General features: G+C 41.3%; 1 protein-coding gene across 8 annotated transcripts in view; it reads right to left on the reverse strand.

Moving 5' to 3' along the window:
- The window catches only part of KDM4C (lysine demethylase 4C), a 507226-nt gene that overhangs the window by 177 nt on the left and 494720 nt on the right, over positions 1-12329 (reverse strand). Inside the window, exon 25 of one of the 8 annotated variants that reach the window (XR_004277510.1) lies at positions 4145-4319. The exons of the other annotated variants lie outside the window; for them this stretch is intronic. The gene's annotated coding sequence lies outside the window, so the exon portion shown is untranslated. The remainder of the gene's footprint in view (positions 1-4144; positions 4320-12329) is intronic. 8 annotated transcript variants of the gene reach the window in all.

Raw genomic sequence — 12329 nt, forward strand, 5'->3', positions numbered from 1 at the left:
CATTACACATGCCAGTCAGGAAAGGAAAGGGGGGAAGTTGCCCCTCCATGCACACACAGGAGAAGCCCGCTCCTCAGAAATCACAATCCAAAACTGCACCATGAATGTTTTGCTTATTTAAAGAAACAAAGAAAAAAAAAGTAAGTTTCTACTTGGGTCCATTGTCCTATCTGAAAATGACCGTAGAAGAAAGGTACCACATCAAGAAATGGAGAGTAAGAGAAACAGTGGAGATGGGTAAGGATGGGAAGTAGGGTAGGGAGAGAAGAAACCCAGCTGAAGTTAAAATGCCTTTTGCTGCTGCAGAGTCGTCACTGGATTGTTGCCCTCGTGTGCCCCTGCTGGTACCTTGATGCTCACAGTCATCTGGCTTCTGCCCTGTCTCATTACACTTCCTGCACTGTGTTATGGGTTCCCATGGAGAAAACAATGCACCTGCCCCTCCACAAGCTGTCAGAAGTCCCCAGAGAGGGGCAAAGAGTTGGAGCTCAGCCAAACCCTTTGGCTAAAACAGAGCCTCCACCTGCCACCATCCAGCTGTCTATCCTGTCCCAGAGCACAGAGCACATCCTTAAGCTAATGGTGCTGGCCCAGAGCCCCAGGACCTCTGCTTCTTGAGAGTCAATTTTATTTGGAAGATAATGAACCCCCAGGCAATGCAAAGAAGCAAACAAGCAAGCAAAGAAATAAAAAGGTTGGAGCATCTAGTGTGGCTGAATTTGGGGTGGTGCTGGGGTAGGTGAAACCATCCAGGTGGAGGTTAGACACTTGGCAGTTCCCTCTGATCACATCCTCTTGCTCACTCTTGCCTTTGTCTTTTGGATTCCACCCAGGAGAATTGAAAGAGCACCTACTGTGGGCTTGGCAGACACAGAGGTGAATAGGACAGGTGCGGCCCTCCCTTGTGGAGCCTATCTTCAGTGTGGGATCTAAACAGCAAACAAGCAGTGCATCAGACAGAGCCGTGGTTCCCAAAACGAGTGAACATCTCGGGGGCTTTTTATAGTCCAGGGTTCAGGGTCAACCCAGAGTGTCTGATTCAGGAGGTGTGAGGGTGGCCTGAGAATCTGCATTTCTAACAAATGTCCAGGTTTTGTGAATGCTGCTGAGGACCAGACTTTAAGAACCACACATTATAGCATGACTAGCGTCATGCAGGTGAAAGTACAGGGTGTGATGGGAGCATGTAAAGAAGCATCCTATCCAGGCTCAGTCAAGGAAAGCATCAGTGGGCATAAGCCAGGTAAAATGTGCTCCAGGCAGAGAGAAAAGCCATGCAAAAGAATAACTGGAGTCTTGAAGGGAAGCTAAAATCCATTCACTGTGGCTGTCATGCAAGGCCATCCAGGGCCACGGTGAGAACCATGTTAAGGAAGCAGTATCTTCTTTGGATTTACCCACATACCTAGTGGAAGCACATTGTAAAACTAGGAAAAGTAAACGTCCATTTCTGTATAAACACAGAGGTTTCGTTGCAAATAAATAGATAAATAAATAAATAATAAAAATAAAACAAAAACTCTCTGACTTCAGGCATTGTGCCTGTTTCCTTCCTGAGATTCAAAATGTGGCACCAAATTGCTCTCCCTTTTAAAATGAGACAGACTACTGTTTCCCTTCTAACAAACAGAATGTAATGTTACACCATTTTTGAGGTTGGATCCCAAAAAGGATAGCTTCTTCCTAGGTTTCTCTTTCTCTTGAATCACTCACTACAAAGGAAGCCAACTGCCATATTGTAAGGACCCCATGCAACCTGTAGAGAGGCCCCATCTCGAGAAACTGAGGCCTCCCACACGCAGCCATCTCCAACTTGCTAACGACATGCGTGGCCACCTTGGAGGTGATCCTCTAGTTCCAGTCGAACCTTCAGATGATAGCCGCCCTGACTGACAGCTTGACTACAAGCTCATGGAAGATTCAAGTCAGCACCAAGATACCCCCCAAATCCTGAACCATGCAACTGTAAGGATAATAAATGTTTACTGCCACTTTAAGTCCCTAAGTTTTAGAGTAACATGCAACAATAGATAAACTAATAAAGATAACTCTTGTAGTCATATCAAAAAATATCAAGACTCTAGAAATAAATCTAACAAAACATGTCTAAGAACACTGCAAGGAAAATTAAAATCATTAAGAGATATTAAAACATCTAAGTGAACAGAAAGAAGTACATCATATTCATAAATATGAAGACAACTGTCAAGATGTTGATTCCTCTCAAATTTGTCCATAGATTTCATACAGTTCCAGTTAAGCCCAGCAATGTTTATCACAGAGCTTGATAAGCTGACTATAATGTTTATATGGAAGAATAAGGCCCAAGAGTCATCAGAACCTTTTTGAAGAAGCAAAACAAAGAAAGAGCCTTCTCCCAGCATCTATCAAGACTGAATAGGTACCTGGCTTAAAGCCAGTATGATCTGAGAGCATCTCAAGGATTCAGCCAGGAATTCCATGCTCTGTCTACAGGATGTGAATCTGAAAGGACCTAGGCTTGGTGGCTGGTGGCAGCCATTTTATGACTCTAAGAACCTGACTAAGAATGCCCTCAACAGAGGAAAATGGGGGCCCAAAAATGAGGGGAAAAAGCAGTAAGTTAAAACTGCTCCTAAAGCAGTTCTACCTCTAGATTTTCAGTTATATAAATGAAAAATTCCCTTTTGTTTTTGGAAGCTTGGATTGTCTTCTAGCAGTTCCAACTGGTAATATTCTGACTGATAGTCTCACCTACTTGTCTACTTGTCAGTCTGAAATTCTACCATTCCTTAGCATTGGTAAGGCAGCCATCTTCAAACAACTGTCCGTGGGCCACATCTGGCCCATGGTCTATTTCTGTAGATACAGCTGCGTTGGAACACAGCCATCCTCATTTATTCACACACTGCATGGTGCTTGCATGCTAAAATGGCAGAGTCGAGCACTTGCAACAGTTCACACAGCCCACAAGGTCTCTAATCTTTTTTTTTTTTTTTTTAAAGATTTTATTTATTTATTTGACAGAGAGAGATCACAAGTAGTCAGAGAGGCAGGCAGAGAGAGAGAGGGAAGCAGGCTCCCTGCTGAGCAGAGAGCCCGATGCGGGACTCGATCCCAGGACCCTGAGATCATGACCTGAGCCGAAGGCAGCGGCTTAACCCACTGAGCCACCCAGGCGCCCGGTCTCTAATCTTTACTACCTGGTCATTCTGAAGTCCTGCTCAATACATTACATGAGAATCATCCTGCCTATTTAAATTTACTCTTCCTAGTCCCATATTCTGAAGAGCTTGAAAGGACTTTAAAATATGGGATAAGAAAGGTTTCCTGAGGGTGACTGTGGAAACATCTCTTGTAATCTTTTCAAATGAGTGTCTGTTCCTGTGGACTAATTCGAAAGTTGTCCTTCCTCTTGATGAAGTTCTGGGCTGAGGTCTGGAGCCGATGACCAAGAAAGAATTCTTGAGACATCTTTGGTGCAAAATGGTGGTTTATTAAAGCACAGGGACAGGACCCGTGGGCAGGAAGAGCTGCTGCCCTGGGTTGTGAGGGATGGCAGGTTATGTAGCCTGCAGTTGGGGGAAGGTGAGGGGAAGGAAGGTTTCAACGGAGTTTTCATATGCTAAAGAGGGCCTACAAGGTGCCAGGATGTCCCAGGCCTACCGGAGACTGGATCAATGTTGTCTTTAGACCAGCCATTAACATTAAGATAGTTGGGAGACTTTTTGGTGGGATGTCACAAATCGTCTTTGTTAGTGAGATTTAGGACATTTGTAAGCCAAGGGAGACTCCTGTCTAGCAGGATTGTGAGCTCTGCAAGTTAACTATTTGCTTATTGTTCATGGCAGTCAGGGCAGCCTGAGGGATGCTACACATTCGACTGAGGGGGAGCAGGTGGAGAGGGGGGTGCAAGGCGCAGCTTTTGCTTTGTCTTCAGCCAGCCTCGTGCTCCCTCATCACTCTCAGGCTGGTCTTCTTTAGAAGATCACTCATCCCCATTCATCCTCTACTGCCTGCTCGCCCCCCGCCCCAGCATCCTTTCCACCCGCCCCACACACACACTTTTCCTAATTGGGAGCTCCTGCTCATTTCCCCAGAGTCTAATGACTGTGGAGCAGTGAAGGTCACTAACAGGGCTGAGAAAGCAATTTATCAGTCTTACCGTCCATCCCACTGAGAATTCCCCAGAGCGGTGGAGGAGGCAGATCCGTACATTGTGTGGCTCAGGGATGACCAGACAGAGCTTCAAGATCAAATAGCTCGTTCTCATCCTTTGAGGCAGAACCGCTTCGAGGAGGCCAGCTTCCTGGGTCAGTGAGATCCTGAGGTGCCCACATCTGCCCAGTGTATAAATGATGTGTGCTGAGGAAACGCCCATGGCTAAAGATGCCTTCCCTTTTCCAGGGCAGAGGCAGCTACACACCCCAACCATTGCTCCCTCCTCTACCATCCAGCACAGGCTTTTAAATCTGACAGTACCAGGGAATTTCATATTCTCAAGATGGACTTTTATGCAGAGAAAAGTATATTCAGAAGTTACTTATGTTTTTGTGAAATAATATTAAATTTATTCAAGTAAATTGAACCTAATCCTTCCTTAGGCTTTTATGTTCAACTTATAAACTTTATTATTTTATATATAATTCCAGAAAATCTGACAATCACCTTTAGGGGCCTTTGGTTAAACCCGATCCCATTTATAAACTTAATTAAGCATAATTTTAAATAGCAATTATATATTTAGTATATTCTATCTATTCTATTTTGTTAAATTATTTTTTATTTTTGTTAAAATAACTCATGCACATAAATTCACAAATAGAACAAATATGCTTGTAACAAAAAAATGATTCCCTTGACCCCCCACCCTCAAACCCCCTCTGCTTTTCCAGAGATCAGCTACTCTTCTTCTTTTTTTTTTTTTAAGAAATTTTATTTACTTGACACAGAAAGAGAGAGAGAAAGAGACTATAGGCAGGGGGAGTGGGAGTGGGAGTTCCCTGCAGAGCAGGGAACCCAATGCGGGACTAGATCCCAGGACCCTGAAATCATGACCTGAGCTGAAGGCAGACGCTTTAACCAACTGAGATACCCAGGCGCCCCTATTTTTTTTTCTTCTTAAGATCAACTACTCTTGACCCCTTCAGCCATTTCTTTTGGAATATTCGCCTCTCCATACATCTAAATATATATATCTATATACTGCTAACTTTTGGTAGTGCAATTTGACCCATTTCTCTTGATCTACAGTAACAGTTGAGGACTTGGCTTTCTCATGCCACCTTCCCCTTTGCTTCTCCAGACCACTGTTTCACTACAGTGCTATCAAGATCTTTGTTTGAAGTAATTCTCAGTGGTCACATTATTTGTCTATGTAAACATTATTCTAAGCTGAGCTTTGTAGGGCATTACAATTGTTTTATTTCTTATTTTTTGCTTTCCCTGAACTTCACAATTGCTTGCCTTTTAAAAAAACTGCTTAGTTTTTTGTTTGTACATTTTGCTAATTCTACCATAATTTCTACAAATATCTCAATACTGTATTTCATAAATTTTTTCTAACACTGACTTACTGCCTTTTTTTCCCCCTTTGAAAACTCCCTCCCAGAGAATTTCATTCTCCTTCAACCTGGGTTGGTTTAGGTCTGCCACATAGTACCACCCATGACTTCTCTTTACGGTCATCCCAGAAATTCCCTTTGTCTTCTCATGGGTAGGAAGCCTGTTTCCTGGAACTCAACTCTTCCTGCTTCTTGAAAGAAACAGGATCTCATGTCTTGAATCTCATGTCTCCCTCTATCCCCTATTCCTCTGGAGTACATCCTTTATTAGTTTAGCAGATTTAGAAAGAGGGTATGCTGGCCAGTGATGTGCTGATGTCAATTTGTCTACTGCTTGGATCTTAGGGGATATCCTTCCTGCATGGTGTTCCTAGCATCTCCCTTCACTGCCATCCTGATGATTCCCTCCACTGTGTCTTGTGCTGGACCACAGTTTCTGTTCTGTACAAGTTATTATATGTTATTTATTATATAGAACACTTCAGAATTATTTCTTCCTATTTAAATCCTAATCATCCTCAAATGTCCAACATTCTAATACAGAGCTGAGTGATCTACTTTCTTACCCTAAATGAAAATCATAATATAGGACCTTGTTTTCTGATGGGGTGGACTAATTCCCTTACTTCAATGATCACGCACATCCTCCACTAGCTTCCTAAGAATGTGTGCTTAGGAACTAAAATGTGTAGATATTTCTGTGCCTGAAAATATCTCCTTTCTTTCTTCACATTTAATTTTGGTTAATCTTGATAGAAAATTCTAAGTTGGAAATTATTTTGAAGTCATTGTTTAGTTGTCTTCTAGCTTCTATTATAGATGTTGCAAAGTTTCATTCCACTTCAGTTATTAATTCTTACTATTATTTCTTGAAACCCTATTTTTTTAATTTCTAGCAGCTATGTAGCTGTACAATTCTGATAATCTATAGTGTTGTAACTCCATGTAGATTATTTTCATTAATCCTGCTGGGAACCTGATGAGCCCTTTTAATTCAGAAACGCCTATCTACAGATCTGGGAAATTTTCTTAATCATATTTTTCATGATTAATTCAGCTGTTTTTCTTCTCATTTCTTTCCTTCTAGAAATTTTTTTATTTGGATGTTGGTTGTCCTATTGTTTTCCCCTTCCCCATTATTTTGTTTATCACCTTCATTTCCTAATCCTTTTTTAAAAATATTTTATTTATTTATTTGACAGACAGAGATCACAAGTAGGCAGAGAGAGACAGGCAGAGAGAGAGGAGGAAACAGGCTCCCCACTGAGCAGAGAGCCCGATGCGGGGCTCGATCCCAGGACCTCGAGATCATGACCCAAGCCGAAGGCAGAGGCTTAACCCACTGAGCCACTCAGGCACCCCTCCTAATCCTTTTGATTACTTTCATTAGTGCTATCAAGTTTTTCATTTCCAAGAGCTCTCTTTTTTATTCCCTGAATGTTCCTTTTATCCCACCTTGTTCTTTTTTCATGGATGCAGTATCTGTGCTTTTCTCTGATTATTGTAACAATTATGTTTTTGTAAGTTTTTTATCCCTGTGTCTCTGCACCATCCCACTGGCTGGTTTCTTTGTGTTGGTCTCTCTTTTTCATATTAGAGCCATTTCTCAGATGTCTGGCAAACCCTGTCTGTCTATTCATGTCTGAAAGCGAGTAGAGAGCAGATTGAAGTCTTGAGCATATGGGTGAGGACCTGTCGACTCTGAGTTTCCCTTAGGTGGGTTTGTGTGGGCCACACATCAAAAATCTCTGATGCCACCATCCCAAGGTCTTTATTCTTGGATTGGTCAGATTTCCCAGAGTATACACTTCGATTGGGGAGAGGCTTAGCTCTCAGTGGTTCTCGGAGTTGAGTGGGAGAGAAAGACTGCGGTGGGGGTGGGGAGGTGTGGGGGGTCATGTGCATATATTCATTTACTCTTTTTTCAGTACACTCATGCTGTCACCCCCAGCTTGGTGTTCTCCAATCCAGAGTCCCTCTGATTCTTCTTAGAGTAGAAACTCTGTGTGTATTGTGCCAGGGAGAGGCATTTACCTGGAGGCTTGTGATCCCTGACTACTTTCAACCAAGGCTTCTTTTTTGGCCACTACCCCCCAACCTTCCTCTCCAGTTTCAGCTCTAAGTCTTTTGAGGATTCTGTGGATTAGATCAGGATATTCTTGGCTTTTTTTCATTTTAGGCTTAAGATTCAGATTTCTAGCTTATGCTAAGTAAACTAACAGTCATCTGTCTGCTTTTCAGCTTCCAAAATTTATTGCCATTGTTCCCTGCTTTTTCTCCCCATCCTTGTGGGCTTCTATTGAAAAAAACAAACAAAACAAACAAATAAACAATAATAAAAAAACCTTTGCTATAGTTTTATTAGGACTTCAGAAGAGAAGAAGATATATGGGGTGTTAGATCCACCATCATTACCATCCTGTAGCCTTTTTAAGTATACCAATTGTCTGATTTAGTTTATAAAACTAAGTGCTTAACCCTTGCAAAGCTATCAAATTAAGTCTTAATTTTTACATGTTGCAATATTATTTATAAAATAACTTCAACTTAAAATTATAAATTTAAATAAGTTAACTGAAATATACATATTAAATTAGAATTACCAGACAGGTCTTTATTCTAATAGGTTAGATTATTTTTAAATTTTGTAAATAATAAAATTTTCACAGATCCCTTAATGCAAAAATATTAATAATGTATATTTAGTTTTCTTTAAAAATTCTACTGTTAATTATATATCTGAAGTTAAAAGATGCTCATTTTATAATTCCAAACAATTTTGGGATTATCTTCTCAAGTACTTTCAGAGTTGGCCTTTTTTTTTTTTTTTTTTTTTTTTTTGCTGTGATTCATTAACTACAGAAGAGGTTCCTTGTGAGATGACAACTGAATTTTTTTTTTTAAGCTTTTATTTATTTATTTGACAGGGAGAGAGATCACAAGTAGGCAGAAAGGCAGGCAGGTAGGGGGGGAGCAGGTTCCCCACCTAACAGAGAGGCTGATGCGGGGCTTGATCCCAGGACCCTGAGATCATGACCTGAGCTGAAGGCAGAGACTCAACCCACTGAGCCACCCAGGTGCCCCAACAACTGAATTTTTGCCACAGCATTGATGGGACACATAGATTCCCATGCGTCTCTGGCAGGGATCATTTCTCAATTCTTTCATCTCCTTGGACAAAATTTGCCATATCTATCATATATATATATTTTTTATTTTGCATTTCTTTGGCTTTTAAAAGATTTAAATTGTTTTTATGTGTAACCCTAAACACCTTTGAACTGGAGGAAATCCTACAGTCTTTTTGTCTTTGCACAATTAGGGCTAAGCCTCTTCTAGGGAGCAAAATGACCTCCAATTACCCTTTTGATCCCCTCATTGGTTGCAGCTTGTTATTCTGTGAACATAATTGAAGGCAAAAACTAGAGGAGCTAAGGCAAAAATGAAGATTCAATATAAAACAGTGTCCGAGAACATGTGATCTCTATCTCATCCTTTCACGTGTAACCCCAGGGGGCTTTATTACCAAATGTAAAATGTGCTTAGAGGGGTGTGAATCCACCAGGCTTCCCACTGGAGGATTGAGGAAACACAGGAAGGGAGTTAAATGCCTGTCTAATTGTCAGGCTGTGACTCAGCATAGACCAAATGAACTAACGGAGCCAAAAAGAGAGAAAATGGGCATTACCCCTGATGTCATCTTCATGGAAGCCCCACAGAAGCTCGATGGAAAATAGCTTTATGAAGGGTCAAAGGTGGTCCATGATGAGCAAAGTTGGCTGTCAAGGCTGATTCTGAACACTGAGAATGTGCTAGTTATATTTGCTAGAAGATTGAGACCCCAGTGGGACATTGATACCAACTTTTATACGTACTGCAGAAAAAAAAAGATCTGGCAAAACTAGCTTTAGTCTCTCTATGACAAGGCAATTTATGGAGTTGGTCAAAGTTATGACTATGAAACAATCAAAGCCACAAACAATTCCATGGAGGGAATCCGATTCTGAGTTAACAGTTTGTCTACTGATGTCCACTCCTCTTCTAATGACCCAACGACTGCCTCAGTACCTTTAATGTATGTCTTCTCCATGTAGTGCTTTTTTTTTTTCTCATAATTTTGGTTTATCCCAATTTCAGTTGGTTAATGATCCCCCATGTCTTGTGAGATGCATACTTTCAGTCGCAGATCTTCTCCATTTCAACTTCCTAAGGGCAAAAACCTCACTGCCCTTGCTCTTTTCTGTCAGAGCAGAGTCTCTAGGACCACATAAAATCATGGGCCACTGTTTTTAGCCAAGGTTCTATCTGCCTCCACTCCTGGTCCAGTAAGCTGTCACTGGCATGAGAACATGGTACTGAGTTAAAGCATGGTACTAATGTAGGGCTGTTTCTTCTAGAAAAATGGAAGGATATGATAGAAGGATATGAATGGAAGGACCATGATGGCTATTTCTGATCACATGGCTTGGAGGCCAAGGAAGGAAAAAAGCCTGCCCTCTCTCCTTTTCATCAAGAAAAGCATTCATAAGACTGAAAGATAAGATCTGTAGGAGTGTCTGTAGGTGAACCAGAAACAAAGAAACAAAGATTTTCTTTATCTGCTTTTACTTATGCCTAGGGAGAAACATTTAGGGTTCAAGGCTTGGAAAGAGATATCTTTTGGATTTGAAGATATTTGGCTAATCAGAGGTTTTGCCCAGTGACATTTCTCCTCCTCGTTGCTGCTCTCATTTTTAAGGGCTTGGGATATTTTCTAGTTAGAATGACTCTGGAAATCCTATAGGTGCCAGGCTGGACCCGAGGTCAGGAAGAGGGAGCTTCCTGCTTAAGGCTTGTTCTAATTTTAAAGGAGAAAGAAGGAGCAATGCCTCCGGGTTTCTCTCTAAATTAATTTCACTGAGCTTCCCATGGTGGGATGTTGCAGGATTCAGGCCAGAAGTGTTGTCAGAATTAACAATTAAAATATTTTCTGGTGGGCTCTCTGGAAAGCCAGTAGGTGAACCATGAAGTACCTTGTTGTGATTGACGTGCACATGAGTTTTGACCAAGATAACTATCACCATAAATCTATGACTAGCAAATCACCCTTTGCTGTTTGAGCTCAAGGATGGCATAATGAGATTGGAATTTGTGCCCCCCAAGTCTCTGGGCCAAGGCAAAAGAGTGCTCCTGGTGCTGGCACTTGGTCCAAGGTGGGCATGTCGGGCTTTTGGTAAGCTCACTGCAGCTTTTCTTCCCTCCAGCAGATCCTAGTGCTCTCACTGATTGCTCCCAGGGCCTCATTGTTCTTTTACATAGATTTCCTCTAATACAAGGCCAGTGGAGAATAAAGGAGAGGGTCCCTCCCTTCTCTTCCTGCCCACTTTCCAGGCCATTTTCCTGCTATAATCCACAAGAACACAGATAGAGTTACAAAAGCCTTAAAATACTTAAAGTCCTATTAATGATGGATCTTCATTAAGAAGCCACTGACCTGGCTTCCCTTTATTAATTCACCACATTGCACTGTCTTGGGCATCAGTTCAGCCCAGTTATTCCCTCTCACTGGTCATCAGGGAAAGACAACTGCAGTTGAACATAGACCAGTTTGTTCTTAAAGGCTTAGAGACTTTATTTACATCTCAATGATCTCTCCCCAAGAAGAAGAATAAAAACAATAATAATTAAAAGGAGGAGAGAGTATTATTTACTGAGGCAGCTGCTGTGCCAAGCTTTGATGTACATATTTTATTTAATCCTCATAATGGCCCAATAAACTAGATACTATCTCCATTTTAAAAAGACACAGAGATGGTAATAAGTTTGCCCAAGGTTACTCAACAAGTATAGAGTAGAGGCAGAATTCAACCTCAGGTTTATCTAACTCCAAAATAATTGCATCTTTATAAAAATAATATATTCTTATTAAAATATCCTTGTCCTAAGGAAAGGATGAAGAAGACAGTGAAAAATCACATGTAATTTCATTGGTCATATATAATCACTATCTATTCTTTTTAATTCCTATGCAACCACATAGACAGATACTAGTTCATATATCAAAAAATTTTTGAGCATCTCTGAGGTCCTGTTGTAGGTCCTGTTCTACATGCTGGGGTATGCAAAGTCTCCCTCCTGAAGGAGCTTATGTTCTACTGGGGGAATCAGAAAATAAATAAATATATGAATAAATTTATGCTTTAATATATGCTAGACATATGCCATATACAGCTGTACAGGTTGTGCACTGAGACTTCCGGGGTACAAATCACACTGCAGCTAATGTGAATGACCTTCATAGAAGCTGGACACAACTCCTATACTATACACAATAGATAATAATGGGAGACAGGAATGTTCTGGGCATCATCAAGGAAGAGCAAAGAGGCTGCCGTAGGTGGAAAGTAGTGATCCAGAGGGAAAGGGTGGGAATAAAGGTCAGATCCCAGGGCCTTTGGGCATGGTTAGGGCTTGGGGTTTTATTTTGTCTGTTGGAAGCCACAGAGAGTTGTAAGCAGGGATGGAGGTCTTAAAAGGACAGTTCTGGCTGCTTTGTAGAGAAAACAGGCAGTGAGACCAGATAGAACTAGAAAGACAATGATATGGGTAGCAGAGACCCAGTGAAAGCTGCGTAGTGATGAGAAGGAGCCAGATTCAGGAAGTTTTAAGATGTTGCTGGCAGAGCAGATTTTTGGATAGTACCATCAAGATTTGCTGATACTTTGCTGTGAAATGTGAGAGAAACACGGGAGTCAAGATGACCTAAATGGGTAGAGGGGGAGATTTAGGAGTTGTGGGCACTATTGG

The sequence above is a fragment of the Mustela erminea genome, chromosome 12 (assembly GCF_009829155.1).
Source record: "Mustela erminea isolate mMusErm1 chromosome 12, mMusErm1.Pri, whole genome shotgun sequence".
In the NCBI taxonomy this organism is placed as follows: Eukaryota; Metazoa; Chordata; class Mammalia; order Carnivora; family Mustelidae; genus Mustela; species Mustela erminea.